Source organism: Ctenocephalides felis, unplaced genomic scaffold, assembly GCF_003426905.1.
Source record: "Ctenocephalides felis isolate EL2017-DRISC unplaced genomic scaffold, ASM342690v1 CF-g0.4_SCAFFOLD_03570, whole genome shotgun sequence".
NCBI lineage: Eukaryota > Metazoa > Arthropoda > Insecta > Siphonaptera > Pulicidae > Ctenocephalides > Ctenocephalides felis.
Window position 1 is genome coordinate 5,687,905 of NW_020539724.1, and position 19,281 is coordinate 5,707,185.

General features: G+C 26.9%; 1 protein-coding gene and 1 pseudogene across 3 annotated transcripts in view; one reads left to right on the plus strand and one right to left on the minus strand.

Moving 5' to 3' along the window:
* The window catches only part of LOC113383233, a 49,817-nt gene extending 35,390 nt beyond the window's left edge, over positions 1-14,427 (minus strand). Inside the window, exon 1 of one of the 3 annotated variants that reach the window (XM_026621485.1) lies at positions 14,306-14,427. The gene's annotated coding sequence lies outside the window, so the exon portion shown is untranslated. Of the gene's footprint in view, positions 1-13,680; positions 13,770-14,305 lie in introns of those variants that run through there. The other 2 variants (XM_026621483.1, XM_026621484.1) reach the window with 2 other exon arrangements.
* Positions 1-19,281, plus strand: part of LOC113383231 — a 209,939-nt pseudogene that overhangs the window by 147,770 nt on the left and 42,888 nt on the right.

Consider the following 19,281-nt stretch of genomic DNA (forward strand, 5'->3'; position numbering starts at 1 on the left):
ATTATGCTCGTGAATAGTCCCCAATATTAAAAGTGTAAATCTGAGTCATGCATAAATATTGACTAATTACACTTTAAAAATTCTAACATATAATAACACGTCAAAAACCAAACAAGAAAATGATAAGAACGTGTGAATCGATTATTTGCATTAATACCGAGACATTACCACAAACTATAATACACAAAGTGAGATTGTCAACGTCCAACTCCAAAAAATCATTGCAAAAAAACTATCACCTAAAGTTTTTCTTTCAAAGCCATTTGATATTTGTTAAGGGTCTTTTTAGATTCCTCAAAAATTCCAAAAATTAAAATAACGCGTGATACGATTATTTGCATTAATACCGAGACTAAAAATTAAAATACAACTATCTCCACAAAGAAGAGTTTCTCAACGTCCAGCACAGAAAAATCTTTTTAAGAAAACCACCACCCAAAGTGTTTCTTCATACGTCTTTTGATATCCACTAGGGGTCTTTTCAGACCCACAAAATATTTTCTACCAACACCTCTTTCCACTAAATGTATACATACAGATTCGCACACATACGCAGCCGACACAACGCCGAAGGTTTTGTACGCGAGAGAAAATACTCAGCCGTTCGAACGAAATGTACGCTGTATACGAGTTTCATATACGGGAGAAGTTTTTGTCAGTGTTCGTAACGCAGGCCCGTCACAATCGTATTTCCAACGACTATTAGCGGGCCTGAATAATAGAACTAAATATTGATTTTAAAATCATTTATTGAAGAATCTCGACAGAAACAAATGTGTGGAACGTCCAAAATAGATGGAGGAACCAGGATTGGAATAATCCTGGTTCCTGGATTAATAATATTTCCATAATAAAGACAAACCAAAATCAAATGGGATAATCCAAAAATTCATCCTCAAATTTCAAAGGAGTCACGACACCACTAAGAACAAGATGAAATATATCACAAGAATAGCCATAATCTGGTTCCAAAATTTAAAAATTATTTTTTTTGAATTTATTTATGGCTTTTAGCCTGGTGGTCATTTATCCCCAAAATTCTACTTAGAAGACCAGGTTTTAGTATGAAACGTAGCTCAAAGATGGATCTTCATTAAGCCTACGTATAATCAACATTAATTGACCAACATGTTTGATAAATATTGCACTTTAATTAAAGCTTCATATTCATCCTTAAGAATGAATGCATATATATTGGTTTTAAAAGTTCAAAATTGGAAATAAAGAACCCAAATTCCAACTATATCCCAACTATATCTCAAATCCGCCAAAATCCAACTATATCTCAAATACGGTTAGGTATCATCAACTCTGACTAACAAAAAGTAGTTCAACTACATTTGGTAAATACTGCAAATTATTCGAAATTTATCTTCATCATTAAGAATGACTATAAGTTGGTTCTGCTAAATACAGCAAACTTTTCGGAACTTTATCTTCATCTTCAAGATTCTTGCTTCTAAAGTTCAAAATTGTAGTTAAACGATCAGGTTTGGAAATAAAACGTAACTCATTGATCTATCTTCACTCTATCTAGGTATGATTAACCCTGACTAAAAAAATTTTTGTTAATGATTTTCTAAATATTGCAAATTATTTGAAACCTCATTCTGATGTTTAAGAATGCCTACATGCTAGGCATTTAAGTTCAAGAGTTTAAAGTTATATTTGAATAGATTTGTCTTCATTCTGTCTAGGTATAATCAACTCTGGCAAACAAAACGAAATTGAACTATGTTTGCTAAATACTGAAAATTATTCAAAACCCTATCTATATGTTTAAGATTGTATATAGATTCTAGAAGATCAAAACTGCCAAAACTGTTAAAAGATCAGGTTTGAGAAAAAACCGTAGCTCATCAACTCTGACTAACAAAAAGTAATTAAACTATATTTGCCAAATATTACAAATGATTAAAAACTTATTCTTCATCTATAAGAATGCTTAAATATTGCTTCTTAATGCTCAAATTGTAGTAGAAATATCAGATTTGAGAATAAAACGCATTTCATTGATCAATCTCTATTCTTCCTAGATAGAATCAACTCTGAATAATAAAAAGTAATTAAACTCTTTTTGCTAAATAGTGCAAACTCGATCGATACTTGATCTTCATTTTTAAGAATGCCTACATCTTGGTTCTAGAAGTTCAAGATTAGAGTTGAAAAGAGGATTTGCTAAATGCTGTAAATAATTCGAAACTTCGTCTTCATCTTTAATAATGCCAATATGTTGCTTCTAAAAGTTCAAGTGTTGGTAGAAGATCAGGTTTGAGTATATAACGTTAGTCAAAGATCTGTTTTTATTCTGGCTAAAAATGATCAACTCTGTCTAGTAATAATCAACGTTTACTAATAAACAGCTATTAAGAATACAAATTATTTAAAACTTCATCTTCATCTTTAAGGATGGCTATATGTTGCTTCTAAAGTTCAAAATTGTAGTAAGGAACATCAGATTTGAGAGTAACGCGTAACCCATAGAAGTATCTTCATTCTGCCCAAGTATAATCAAATCTGACTAACAAAAACCAATTAAACTGTATTTGCTAAATACTGCAAATTATTCAAAACTTTATTTCTATATTTCAGAATGCCTCTATGCTGGTTCTAGAAGATCAAAATTGTTAAAACTGTTAAAAGACCAGGTTTGACATGAAAACGTAGCACATAGATTTGTCTTCATTCTGGCGAAATAACGTGACCAACTACAAGCAAACTACTTTTGATAAATGCTGCAAATTATTTAAAATATCACTTTGATATTTGAATTCATGTACGTTAGTTCTAAAGATTCCAGATACTAGTTACAAGATCAGCTTGGCAAATAAAATGTAGTTCATAGATTTGTCTTCATTTTTGTTAATCTGTCTTCTGCCTAGGTAACAACATAATCAACACTGACCAAAAAAAATTACATAAACTATATTTTAAATTGTTCTCAACTTCATGGCCAAGTTTAAACGAAATTCAAAAACCTTAATCAGATATTTAAGTCTTTTAGGTATCATAATTTCAAAGAATCTATCTTCGATTCCAAAGTTGCGCAAAATCTCCGCCTGTTTTTCATTATTTTACCCGCTTACGCTAAACAATTACAGTTGACCCGGTATTTCCACTGTAGCCCTGGCATGATACGAACACATTCGCATGGAGAATCGGTACGCTGTTAATAATGCAGTAATGTAATGAAATTTTATTTATAGGGGTATATAGCACAAATTTGTGGTAAATGAAAATTTTCATTTTAATCATAATTATTTTTTAAACATGTTAACATTCTATAAAGGATAAACATAAAACGATCAATCGCTATTTAAATAGACCAAAACTATTTTGTAGCTGTACTTCTGCACTAATTCAATATGGAACTGTTTTACAAAGTTAAAAGAATTTTTGTGAAAATTCTGTTAATTATATTGACTATTTGGTATTTGGTTTATGTAATTTTGAATTGGATTTAAATACTATTTGATATGTGAATTAATTCAATCATTTTGTATTGGAATAAATATTATTAGAGGAACCTAGAACAACATTAGGATTGTTATGGATCAAAACCAATAAGACTCCAGTTTCGGATTATTTTTGATCAAAATATTAAATCATATCAATCAATATATTAACTTATTAATATATTAAATCATTTGCTAGAATAAATATAATCAGCTAAAGAATTCTTACAGAAGGTGAACAGATGGATATTACTCCTAAATCAAATTACCTTTGAACAGCAAAACCACAACAATATATCGCACTATTTACAATCAATAAGTAAAGAAAAGTTACAATTTTTTTATTAATATTAAGAAAAAAAACAATTACTCTCAGATTCTTTGAATCCCTAAGAAAGTCTTATGTGCCAGAAGAAATATTACTAACTGAAGAAATCCTGCTAAATGAAAACAGAAAATGAATCAAATTGTCCCAAAACCAATTTGCATTAGAACAGCAAAATAAAGTTGAGATTTCAAACTATTTCCAATCGATTAATAAATAAAAGTTATAAAATATTTATCAATATTAACAAAAAAACAACTACTCTTCTTGGAATCAGTAAAAAAAAATTTAGTGTGTCAGAATAAACATTACTAGCTGAAGAAATTATATTAATTGTAAATGAAAGCAAATAGTTGTTGCCTCAAAACCAATTTAGTAAAATAAAACTAATAATCGTACTTTTTTTGAATTGATAAGTAAAGGATTATTAGATCAAACTAATAAAATAACAACCAATATTAGCAAAAAATAATTGCTCGTCACTTTTTTGAATTGCCAATTTATTCTTAAATGCCAGAATTGATATTACCAGAAGAAATCCTATTAATTGTAAATGAAAATAGATAGTTTTTAGGCCAAAAATGTGCACTAAAAGATAAAAAACTATGGAATCTAACCATCAATCAATAATAAATTCAATCATTTACAAAAAAAAAAAAATTAGTGATCAAACAATTTATTGCAGATTTTTTGAATCACTAATCAAATCTTATAAGTTAATTATTGCTAGTATACTCAATCTCATACAAGGAAAATTATCAATATTGCTTCAAAACAAATTTGCAATTAAATGGCCAAATCAGGCTAAGTTATGGATCAATTTTTAATCGTTATTATATCGACATTTGCAAAATATGAAAAAATACTATCAAAAACAATCGACCAATCAACAAAAATGCTAATCAATTATCAATCACCAGTAGTAGAAATTCTACAAATGGTAAGCAAAATTATTTTGTTCCAATTTGTATCAAAACAGCAAAATATAACTAAGATTTTCCAACAGTTTATAATCGATCGTATATCAATTAATGAAATTTAACAAAATATCAATTCATATTATTATAATCAATCAATTTTCTGCAGGCTCTTTGAATTGCTATTTTGAAATGCTTATCAATGTTTGTGTGCTAAATAAAAAACTGGTCGTAAAAATCCTACAAAAAAATAGATACTAATATTGTGCCAAATATATAACATTATTTAATGGTAATTATATAATGTTACTAGTTGAAGATTTTCTACGAAAGAAATCATCAATCAATATTGTTCCAAAAACAAGTTGTATTAAAACAGCAAAATCAATCAAAGGTATCGAACAAATTCCCAATTGCTTAATAGGGATTAAAACATCAATTATTATTACTATTATCAATCAATTTCCCTCGGATCCTCTGAATGGCTACGTTCAAAAAGTGTCTACGAGTTTGTTTCGTAGGCCGTTTGTTTCGTTTATGGCATTGCTCACTTTTACAAATGAGTAAACGGCCTTCTATGTAGTTAGCCTATATAATAACTCACTGAATCGCAATGCCCGCTGTCGTAGTCATTATGTGCGTTGCGTTGTCGTCATAAAGGTAAATAAGAAAGCTGAACAGATCTCAGAGTATACGTTAGATAAAAGTACAGTCAAGTGGAAGATGGAAATTTAAATAGTTCCGTACTATGAAAAATAGAATAATATTAAACTTAAAAATTCAAAACTCAACATTAAAAAATATTTTTAGGAAATTCCACAACTTTAATAGGATCATTAATAATAATTATTATTCTATAGAATTGTTAAATTTGATATTGGACGCAGATTAAAAATATTACTTTTAATGTATCCAATCCAATTCATTTTTTTCACCATCTTACTAAAGTAAATTGCGCAGCGAATTCAAGTTCTAATAAGAAACTAATATTTTTAATCCGCGTTACAATATCAAATTTAACAATTATATAGAAGAATAGTTATTATTGATGAACCTATTAAAATTCTGGAATTTTGAAACTTGCATATACAAACAATTTTAACAAAGAACCAAATAGAACTCTACAATTGCAAACTTTGATTACAACTACGCTATTATTTCAAAATATACCGATTTTACATATGCCACTTTTTGCATATTTCAAAAACTATTTGAACTACGATCGAATTTTTTTTATAGCAGCTTTCTAACGTCATAAGCTACCTTCCATATGAATATGAGCATCTTAAATTTTCCGACAAAAATCGTGACAATAGACAATAGACTTGATTAAAAACTATTAGAAAAATGAATAATTACAAGCATTATATTTTCTTGCTAAACTTTAGCCATAAAACAAGATCCAAGAAAAAACTCAAACAGAAAATTTAGGTAAAATAATTTTCAAATTAAGTGCATTAAAATACAAAATCATTATTGACAAATTTACAACTCAGGAGTTATGTGACTTGCACATAGAAAGAATGTTGAGAGAACGATTTTAGAGAGGAACTCAAAAAGAAAATTGATGAAAAATATATTTAAAATAAAGGAGTTAATAGGATAGTAGAATTTAGTAGTTTTGTAATTTGCAAATATAAACAATTTTAACTAATAAATTTCAAATATTAACCAACAATTTAAAATCTTGATTATAATGGCGCTAATATTTTGAAATATATCGATTTTAGAATAAAAAACTATTAGAAGGTTGAATAATTATAAATTATGTCAACTAATATCTGTTTTTGCACAATATATCAAAATAAATCACAAAACAACAAACATTTGGTTTGATTTTCGAATAAAATTGAGTAAAAATAAGATTTAAAAAAAAATCTGGAATTGTATACCAGATGTAAATGAACAATGTTAATAAACAAACAATGTGAAATAAAATAAAATTTAGTTCATAGGATAGTAGAATTTAGGATTTACTAATAAATTTTAAATAGAAGTTTCAAATCTTGATTATAACAGGGCTAATGTTTTGAAATATATCGATTTTAAAATTAAATACTATTAGATGGTTGAATAATTATACATTATATTAACTAATATTTGTTTCTTGCACAATATATCAACTTCAGTCACAAAACAAGATTTGATTTGATTTTCGAATAAAATTGACAAAAAATCAATTTAAAATTAAGTGTATTCAAAACTCAAAAAAAATGGAATTGTATTCCAGATGTAAACGAACAATGTTAATAAAAAAATACGACTTTCCAATTTCAAATTTTGGTTATATCTATGATATTATTTTAAAATATAGAGATTATAGTACCGACTGAAATTTGTAATTAGGCTGAATTATATATTATATTAAATAATTATATATTCAGTTTTAATCAATATTTGTTTTTTATATATCAACTGTATTTCATATATAATAAAATGATACATTTGTATCCCATTTTTTATATCATCTTACCAAAGTAAATTAGGCGGCAAATTCAAATTCTAATAAGAAACTAATATTTCTGAAGTCCAATATCAAATTTAACAATTATATAGAAGAATAATTATTATTGATAAATATATTGAAATTATGGAAATATCTACTGTATTTGATATTATTATTTGATACATACTTTGATGTAATCGTATTTTAAACTTCAACGTCAGTCGCAAAAAAAGATTTAATTTTTTTTAAAGAAAAAATAGATTTAAGTAAATTGAAAATAAAAAAGTGTATCATATGTATACGTGTATTATATTGAAATGTATTTGAAATAAATAATATTGATTTTCTTCGTATGCAAAAAAAATATTTATCAAATTTTCAATTAACTCAAATTAATTCTTCACACAAAATATATATATTTAAAAATTTGTAAAAATAAAAATAAAATAAAATTATGAAGACCATTTCGTTTGAAATGACTCAATATCCAAACCATGCACAATAATAACACATAAAATAAAGCAAATTCTTGGCTATCAATAGAAGCGCATAACAATAAATAACAAATAATGATTTTTTTCTAATTTTTCGTTATCAAATCAGGAACAATTTCCGAAAGCTCGCATAGTTACCGAAAAGCGCGCTTTTCCAGCCTCGCCGCGGCCGTAGCACATGGCATTCTGATAAGAACGGTCTATCAGCCGTCGAATTGATTTGCATCGTGTTGTTTTTCCCTATGCCGAACTTCATTGACAGATAGAATAACACGTGGAGCTTCGGCCAGACAATCATACATATATCATACATCATATTATATGACTGAAAGCACGAGGTACGGCCGTTCTGTAGTGGTGAATAGAACCAGTGCTTGTACGCAAGAAAAAATACCGTTTCTAAGCAATCGATTCAAGAGTTCAAAAACTATTTTCTATACAGGCAAGTATAATAATGTACTGGAAACTTGGGTAAGGAAATAGTCATATGTGCCACGGGTAAAGGACAAACAAAAATAATCTACAAGGAAATTAATAAATGACTCTTCGAAATTCAAAATAGGATTCTAATTAGAATCATATATGGTTATTTTAAAGTTTGATGACCAATTGAATTGAATGTACCAATTATAGCAAGTATATACTGTAAACTTTCATACTATAAAATAGTACTATTTTTTTGTTTGCTAGTTTTAACAATCAGATTACACAATCTATAACTTAAAAGTTATGGTATTGAAAATAAAAATGAAGAAGAAAAAAAATGGAATTAAACAGATGAAGAAAAAATGGAATGGAAACAAACAAAAATCGAAGAAGACAAAAGGAATTAAAGAAAAGAAATAGAATAAATAAATGAATAAATTATAATTAAAATAATAGTATTAATAATAATAACAATAAAATAGTACTATAAAGCAAAGAAAACTTAACCAATATAATCTACTCTACGACTCCTTGAAGCCCAAAACATGATTCTAATAGGAATCACAGGCGGATATTTTAAAGTTTGATAAAGTACCAATTATTGCAAATATAATAATATACATTTTTATACTAGAAATTAATATTATATAGCCATATAGCAGCTAAGGAAAAATTCAACTAAGGAAATTAATACCCGTCTATTTATGATTCTAATTACAATCACAGGTGGTTATTTTAAAGTTTGATAATTGTTCAATTATATTTTACATACTTTAATAATATCCATATTTGCCAAAAAACTCGACTAATATAATCTATTTCTATTCGGACGTATTTTCGTTTTATTATATTGGCCAAGAAGGTGACAACCTTCATGGCATTAAGCTTTACACGAAATAATTGCTACCCCTGGTAGAGGGGGTAGCGGAGTGTTTTAATGGAACTAATTGTTCACTTCTAAAAGTAAAGTCCGCAAAACAACATGTATAGTAAATAATGAATAAATATATATCTTCTAGTGACAAATTAGTGATTGTAATTAGAACTGCAACAAATACATAATCAAACACAAACAAAGAAGTGTTTAATACAGTCCACAGCTACATGGGTTAAATTATAACCTGAATTATCGAAGGAGAGTTTACATTAATTTTATAACTACGTAACATAATTACAACTTCCCTAAATTAATCTTTTTCTAGAATCACAGTCGATGCTTATGACTTTGATAAAGTATCAGTTATAGTAAGTATAAGGTTATACTGAAAAATTTTATACTAGATAATATTAATTATATTAATAAGTAATAGATATATATTACCAAAAACCCGACTAATATAAGCCGCAAGAAAATTAATACTGGACTCTTTAACATTCAAAACATGATTCTAATTAGAATAGTAGGAGGTTATTTTGAATTTTGATAACGTATTTCTGACAAAAACATTTTCAGGATAATCACAAAAACTAAATGATCACACAAGAGATTTTCACTGGCATAGTAATTTTTGTAAAACTATTTCCTATCAGTTACTAAAATCTTTTAAGATTATTAGATTTTAATAAGGGAGATTCAAAACGCTGTGGTTTTCCTTATCTATGGCTGTGGTAATTACAAAATCCTAGATTCAAACCTACTTTTCGGACCACCTGATATCAAGCACTAGTGATATCCATTTTGATTTAAAAATATTGATTAAAGTATGTTTACAGGTGAAAATAGCCCTTTCAGGCATTGCTGTATGAAGTAAAGATATATCAACATTATTAGAATCCTTATAAAGAAAAGAATATCAAATATAGAGAGTCCAAACATTGGCCTAAAAAAGCCATATTATTAGGGAGAAATATCACAACAATATACTAGAAGTAATATTAAATAATAATGTAAACAGAGTAGATTTACCAACCGAATATTTAATAATATAGATGATAGTATGTTATAGATAAAAATAGCCCTTTTAGATATTGCTGAATGAAGTAAAGATATATCAACATTACTTTATAATGGAAAGTATATCAAATATAGAAAGTCCAACCATTGCCTAAAAAAGCCATATTATTTATTAGGGAGAAATATCATAACAATACAATTCAATTTCAAATTTATATCCTGAAGTAACATATTTTTTTGAAAAAACATTAGTACAAAGTACTACTGAGCATTTTTTTTTATAAATTCCAAATTTATGATTCCTAAGCACATATTCTATGTTCTGAATGCATAGAAAGAAATAACAGAAATTGGAATTACTAGAAGTAATAATACTAAATAATATGAACAAAGTAGATTTACCAACCGAATATAATTAAAATAGCAATTGAAGCTATATTATGAGCTGAGAATAGAGCATATATGAACGATGAAATGAAAAATCCAAAAAATGTCTTGAACAATAAAAAACCACTAAAGAAAGATTCTTCCATTTATTACCAGTGTTCAAATATCCGTCCTTACCTTCAAGTTGAACTTCAACTTATCATTTCCAAAGGAATCATTTTAAATGTCTTATTCAACAACATATTGAGAAATTATCCTAATTTCTACAACCAGGATAGTGCTTATCATAAATCAGGTTACAAGCAGGATACAAAAAAAATTACAACTAGAAAAAATCATTTCGTTGAAAATACTCCTTGTTCAAACAAGATTGTCCACCTTGCGGTCGGATGCAAGACCACAATGGCCTGATAATAGTTATTTATAACAAAACCAACAATTTTTTATTGATAATATTGGAGGAAGAATATGAATTGAAATACATATTTATAATAAATTGATGGCATGCCTTTGGCAAAGTGTAAGAATAGATAAAACTAACAGACCAACTTTCAAAAACTTATGTAATGAAAATTGCGTTTGTTCGAAATGTAGTATCATAATTATTGGTGATTAAAGGCTTAAAATTTGTTTACTTCTTCAAAAGTGATATTTTCATACTTACTATATTCGTTGAAGTTCTGAAGTATAATTTTTATTCAAATGAAGCAATTATTAGATAGCATAATGCTATTCACATTCGTACTTCGTACTATTTTTTTGAAGTTATTAATTCTTAAAAATATTAAATTTATGAATTCAAATATGAATATATCCAAATACATGTATTCATATCTTTTTCTCCATATTCACGTGTATGCAATAAATAATTTCTGTATTAGTGCGTCGAGGCATTTGTGCTTATCTTATTTTGCGCAAATTGAGAATACAGATAACCTAAAAGAACGTTTAACCAAGTTCTTTAGTATTTCAAGAAAATATTAGGTTGTACATTGAATACAGACTTTGTATTAATCAGAAATTATTATAATTGAAAAATTTATTAAAAAATATTTGAAAATTATAATAATACTAGAAATACCTCTGTTTTTAAAAGTTTTTTTGGGATTTGGCATTTGAAGGATATGAGATGTCCCCTTCTTCAGAAACATTGAAATATTAAAATTAAAAAAATTAATATTAAACACCCGTTAGTAACTTTTCTCTATTAAAAATATTTGTAAGTTAAAAAAATACTAGAAATTTCTTGTTAATATTTACATACACATTCACAAATGCATACCAATATTTTTTATGAATTTTTTTTTGAACTTCCTGAAAGTCTCTGTTACAATTTTTTTCCAATGTTTCTTTCATCATTTTAGGAATCTGGAATGTCCCTTTCTTCAAGAACTTTTAAATATTAAAATTAAAAAAAATAAAATGAAGACTCCTCATTCCATTCAATCACTCAAAATTATAATTAATAATATTTTGAGTAAAAGGTGTATTAAACGACTATATAATCTGAGATGTAATAATAATTTTTAGTGGGTGTTTATATATTTTTTTGGTTTTTTTTTAATTCCTTTTTTTAATTATTCATGAAGAATGAAACATCTCATTCATATACTTCAAGATCTTATAAATGTTGAGAAAGTGAACTCAATGTAAAGTAGTCTCGAATGTAGATTATTGTAAATTTTAAACTTAAAATGAATATTATTTTTAATAAATTTTGTGAATATTTTGTATTTTTTTAACTTAAAAACTCTTAATTCTGATTATTTTTAAGGAACTATAAATTTGGAATTTATCAAAAAAATGCTAAGTAGTACTTTGTACTAATTTTTTTCAAAATATTATGTTACTTCAGGACATACATTTTAAATTTATGTCCTGAATTAACATGATTTTTGAAAGAAAAATATTATCAAGTACTACTTTTTTAAATTGTATCGTTTCCCAGGGTATAAGTATAAAATTTACTTGTAATAAATGCTAATATAAAAATTATTGTATATTTAAAAAGACAAATTGAGGGCAAGTTTATCGAGCGATATATTTAGTGCATAAATTCTGTCTCCATCTGTCTCTACCATAGATAGAATATCGAAGTAATGAACCAGCCAAGATAGAGAATCAAAATTTTTAAACCAAAATGAGGTAACAATGATCGTTATAAAATCGTTATTAGGTATACATACAATATTTGTATTGAAATTAATATATTAAAATACAAATGTTAAGATAATGAATGTATCTTTATGGAGAAACCTTTCCAAAGTCATAGAAAATCAGCTCACAATCTCCTACAATAGTATTTACTATTCTGATATTTGCCTTATAAATATAAGTAAAAAATGTTGAGGTTTAAAATATGTTAATTAATAATAACATATACAACATATTAAATTATATTACTATATTGGTATTTTACTTTAAGAGTACGACCAAAGTTTTGAACCAAAACCAAAACGTGAAAATTCAAAATTTTGTTAGTGATTTTTCAAAATCTCATGGTATAAATAAGAACAAAATGATATATATACCTACATGTAGTAATAAAAGATACCTATATATTCCCATTGAAGAAAAAAGAAATACCTATGAGTTGGTTCTAAAAGTTTCTAAAATGGACTTGAAAAAATAAATTTCAGGATAAAAAGTAGATGCTAATAGAGATTTTGCCATCATTCTGCCCAATTGTAAGTGTAATCAATCTTGATTACTCTTAGTTAGTGAATGTTATCGGCAGAAAGTCCAATTTGTTAATTTTGTTTTATTGACATTGCTAGTCATTCTGAATCGAATGATACAAAAATGGAAAATCGTGAAATTGCATTTCATTTAAGATCGGCCAGAGATCTTGGTAATTAATTGTTGTTAGAACGTCTCTTCGTAATTAATTGCCATTTTTTTCGAATGTTGATGAAACTTTGTATGAAAGTGAGTTGGTCTTAACGGGCATCCTAAAATATCATAGGCCTTTTATTTATATTTATAAAAAATCATGAAAGTTTGGAAATTGATCCGTCAAAATTTCAAAATAATATCGTCACAATTGGAAAAGTTACTAAATTTCAGTTTTCAGTACGTCAATTATTTATATATATCAGGAAGATCTTATATAACTTGCCTAAAACCAAAATGTCATTTGCACCCATTTTTCTAGTTAGAATACTATAAGAATATTATAGCGAAAAAATATGTTTTACCTGGAGTTCTGAAGGAATAATAATAATGTTTACCGTACATATTATAAACATTTAATGTAAATATAAAAAATAATAACGATACATAATAAAGACAGACATTAAACAAGTCATGTACTACAAAGAAAACAATAAATCCTACCTTGAATCTTTGACATACGCCGGTTACAAAGTGTTGAAAACTTAACCTGAAGATTTTTGTTATTTAACAAAGAGCAAATATGTTTCTGTTCCCACAATTTGTACAACACAGGATTGATTACTTTAAACTGCATTTTTAATTAAAACATTTACGAAATATTAAAAATGGAGTAAAAAACTTTGCACAAATGCTACTAACAAAAACTGCAACTGAACCGTTTGACAGGTCGGTAAACAATAATGAAGTAAGCAATAATTATGTTATTTATAGGTTTGCGGCATTGCCCGATGCGAATATATTTATCAAATAGTGCCGTAAGGTAATTTATAAAAGTGAATTATAATTTAAGTTGTTAAAAATATTAAATGTTAAAATTGGAAAAGTTACTAAATTTCAGTTCTAGGTAAGCAAATTATTTATACATATCAGGAAGTTGATATATAACTTGCCTTAAAGTAAAATGTCAATTAAATCTAGATTTCTAGTTGGAATATTATAAGAATATCATAGCGAAAATATATGTTTCACCTGAAATTCTGGAGGGGTATCGTACCAGTAAAAAAATATTTACTGTACATATTACAAGCATTTAATGTAAATAAAAAGTAAAGACAATAAATCCTACCTTGAATCTTTGACATATGCAGAGTCCAAAGAGTTTGAAACTTAACCACAAGATTTTTGTTATTTAACAAATAGCAAAAATGACTTTGTTTCCACAATTTGTACAACACACGACCGATTGCTTTAAACTGCATGTTTAATTAAATAATAAAAAACTTTGCACAAGTGCTACTACCAAAAACTACAACTCGAACCGATTGACAGCCGGTAAACAATAATGAAGTAAGGAATAATTGTGTTATTTATAGGTTTCCGGCATTGCCCGATGAGAATATATTTATCACATATAGGGAACGGGCAAGTTCATAAAGTGCAACCGACGGCCCAAACAAGATGGCGTTTGACAAGTTTTATTTCGTATTTCGACAGGTTTTTGTTCAAACTTATGTGCTAGTTAGAGATGGTTATTGATATTGCTTTTTATAATCGCGGATTTTATTTATTTTTAATAATAATGCGGCATATCTGTGTCACCAATCATGCGTGTATATTAAGTAAAGAAGGCGCATGAATAAGAATAAATTGCTTCGTTGGATAGATTCATTGAGGTATGTACTCATAATTAAAATGTATTTGTTATTGGCCATCATCTTAAAACAAAAATGTGTTGCTTAAAGGTACGATAAAATTTTCAGACAAGGCCATAAGATATTTTATGATTTGCATGTTGTATTATCAGCAAATGTTAGATCCTTCTATTAGCACTTGTCGCAGAATGAATCTCGTATTTGATATGAGGTTCATTCCGTCCAAGCCAATCTGGCGATCCGCAACTCTCAAAAACACCGAAAATCGAAATTTGTTTGCATGTGATTAGTTAAAGAATATAATATATATCGTTATACCGCTATAATCTAATATTCTACTATTGCAAGGTTAGAATTTTAAATCATGGCGCCATGCACCACTAGTTTTTAACTTCCCGTAGGGTAAGTTATTGTAATGGGCCGAAAATCGAAATTGAAAATTTTTACGTTTTGAAGGTTTCTGAACGTTTTGGCATACCTCAGAAAAAATGGATGTGTGTGTGTGTGTGTGTGTATGTATGGATACAATTTTTCGTCCACGTTTTTGGGCGTGCGGATCAACCGATTCGAATGGTTTAAAAAACATTCGATTCCTATTGATAAGGAGATGTGCTGATTAGTTTTTGGCAAAGGCAGGTCCAGCAGTTACGGTGATAAAAAGCAAAGAGTGCAGAAAATAGAAATCGAATTATTGAGAGAACGGAGCATCCGATTTGAATGATCTAAAAAACATTCAATTAGTAATGATTGGGAGAAGTGGTTATTAGTTTTTAGCAAAGACAGGCTTAGCCATTTCCAAGATACCGAGCTTAATGTGTAAAAAATGGCAGTTTTTGAGAGAACTAAGCGTCCGATTTAAATGATTCAAAGAACTTTCTGCTTGTCTTAACAAAATAATTAATTTTGGAAAAAAAATTATGTTTCAACTTTTTTTTTCAAAAAAAAATTTTTTGTATATTGAAAATAATTCAGATTTTACTTTTAATTCTGACTATAGTTCTAATATACTTTAAACAAATAATTTTAACTTTTAACAGTTTATATAATTCTTATAAATATTAGACAATGGTACAATATTAATAATAATCTATTTGAAAACATTCAGTATTCCTCGAACATTTCGTTACGGTACGGGAAGTTCCAGCAATTTGCCTTAAGGCACGATGCCATACACCCCACTAGTTTTTTTAATATTCTGAAGTGGGGAAAGTTATAATATAATATAGTTATCTGTTCTCTGCAAATGTTTAAATTAAATTGCGAATTTTATGATCAAATTTTTCAAACTCGGACTGCTCTGATAGAATGCTTTACTGACAATGCACTGAAAAAAGGGTTCTTGTTGAAGTTTGAAACTGAATGCTCTATGCCTACTCTATGTTTATGTTTTTCTCTTTTGTTTTGTGTCAATCTACACTTGTTAATAATATTTGTGATGCATGTGATTAGTTAAAGAATATATAATCAGTCAGTCTATTTTTATCGTTCTGCATGAATGGTTGTATTATTATTCACATAAACTTTTAACTAGGGTTTGTCGGTTTTCAAAAACCGGTTTTAAAAACCGGTTTTTTGGCAAAAATTATGGAATTCGAAAACCGGTTTTTTAATGAAAAAAGTCGGTTTTCACTGTATAAATGGAAAATGACAAATATAGCCAAATATAAAAGACAGATGAAAGCGTTTTGATTCTTAAAATCATATCGGTCCAATAGCATTTGATATCTTATCAGTCTGCAATGGTCCCCAGAAAGGTTTTGTATATATTAATTTAGATTTTTATACCAGAGTATATTTTGAATTAGTGTGACTTCTTCTTGAAGAAGTAACATCCTCGACTAAAACTTAAAAAAAAGAGTTTTAAACCCTGGAAGCAACAAATAAAAGAACAAAAAGCTTAGAATTAATATATCAGGCTTTAAAAACAATAAAGCATAATTTGGTTGCAAGTATGAGAATATTTTTTATTTCAGTAGCAATTCGATAGACGTTCTCAGTTTTTTGAAATTATGTTTCATTAAACAAAAACAACAATTAGAATGTTTAAAATTAATCAATTAAAATTGCTCGGAGCAGACAATACCCGAGTTTATGTTGTTTTTAAAACTAAAATTGATATTAACAAGTATGTATCAACTTGTATCTAACTTTTTTATTTTATTTAAAAATTTATTATTATTCAAAAATTCTTCTTTCACTATCATAAAAATATTTTCATTCTTATATGTGAAAATGATGCATGAATAACGAATAATTATTCTCAGTTATTTAATCATGATAAACTAGTATTTTTTAGTTCTACTAATTAAAATTAAAATAATTTTGTTTACTATCCATAAAATTGAGCAATAAATAAATTCAGCCAAATACTGCTTTAAATCACACTAAATTTGCGAATAAATTACAGAATATTCGAGCAAAAATATATTTTCTATATAAAATTCGAAAACCGGCTAAAACCGGTTTTTTAGCAAAATTAAAATTTGAAAAGCGGTTTTGTGAAATGTCGGTTTTTGAATAAACCCTACTTTTAACATAAATTCTACAGTTCTGCGCATGCGTGGGCAGTTTCGGACTGTCAGTTTGGCTCGGATTGAACAAACCCTCTGTGTTGTTTGAGACTTGGTAGAACAAGTTTCTTGTATAATTGTAATAATAATTATCCACATCATAAATTTAAATAGATTTAAAGTTAAAGTGTGTTTCTTGTGATTTAGGTAAGTACAAAATAATTATTTTTATTTTAAGGCAAAGTATTGGGCATATTTCTAAACAAATATTTGTTAAATACATTTTCAACACATTGTGATATTGATTTAAGTCCAAAACAATTTTTAATTGTTGCTTTAAACATCAAAATTGAATTATATTGTTTGAGGTTAGAATTGTCAAACGTCAAACATTAAACGTCAAAATAGACGGCTGTTTTCAGAAATGTCTGTTGTGACAGATTTATTTTCAAATGTGTTTTAAATTTTTTAATGAATTAAATAAATGTTTAATAATTAAGTGGAATAGCTCAGATTTAGTCTTTTCTTACTTTTTTTAAAACTATTCAAAATCAGAAATATTTCAAAAAAGGTAACAAGGAAATAAGTTTTTGAATGTTTTCTGTGAAAACAAATATTAGTGTATTAATTTTTATGTTAAGAATAATTAATATAAGTTGTTATTCTCAATATTTACATCATAAATGGGGCAAAAAATATATGTGCTCTTTTGCTCTTTTGAATCATAAGTGCCATTAATTAAATTTAATTGATCAGATAAAAATTATTTGTTGTCTAATGTTACTGAAATATTTAGGAAGTTTGCACTTAAATTACCTATAATTTTTTTTTAACATTTGATTCTTTTAAAGAAACGCGATATGCTTTAAAATGCCATTCTTAGCGAGCTAACAATACAATTATGTTCTATATGATTTATAAGTTATATATTAAAATTATTAAAACTATAGTCTACTATGGAATGTTTTATTCATGTTTTTTTAAACGCATTTTGCTAAATTTGAAGTTCTTTTGCATATTTTGATTAATTTTTAGTAATTGCCAATATGAGTGTTTGGGACATTTTTTACATTTTGTCAAATACCTCGGAAATTTAGTTTCGGACACTTTTATTTGTTTATTTTAGTATAAACTAGATAAAATTTATTAACTTCGCAGTGGAGTTAGAACATTTTTTTACATTTTGTCAAATAACTTGGAAATTTTGTTCTAGACATTCAGATTTTTTTATATCAGTCTAAACTAGATAAAATTTACTCAAATTTAATATAAATTATTATATGCACTTAAATATTGAAATTTCCAATGTAACTAATATTTGGTTGTAGGACATTTTTACACATTTTGTCAAATATTTTGAAAATGTTATTCCGGACACATAAACTAGATTAAATTTGCTAGAATTTAATATAAATCTATATATGCACTACTTGGCTATCAAAAGTTTGAATAGTTAGTTGGAACACAGGTTTGGGTTTGATATAGTAATATGTGGATTTGGGTTATTTTTCTACATTTGGTTGAATATCTTGGAAGTTTTGTTCCGTTCATTTAAATTTATTTACATTAGTAAAAAGTAGATAAAATTTACTAAAATTGAGTTTAATAATTGGATATAGGTGAATTTTGGACGTTTTTTATGTTTTGTCAAATAACTTTAAAATTTTGTTCTAGGCATTTTAATTTATTCATATTAGTGAAGAATAGATAATATTTAGATTTATAAATCATAAACCATATTAAAACTATAGACTGCTATTCATGCTTTTTTTTAAACACATTCTACTCAATTTGAAAATGATACCAAATTATTCGATCATAATAAATGATGTATTCTACAAATTCATTTCAAGTTGAATCCATGGACTATCTATGCATTTTTTAAGCTTTGTAAATGATTCTATTTTAGATGCATATCCTTAGAATAAATTTTGATTCTT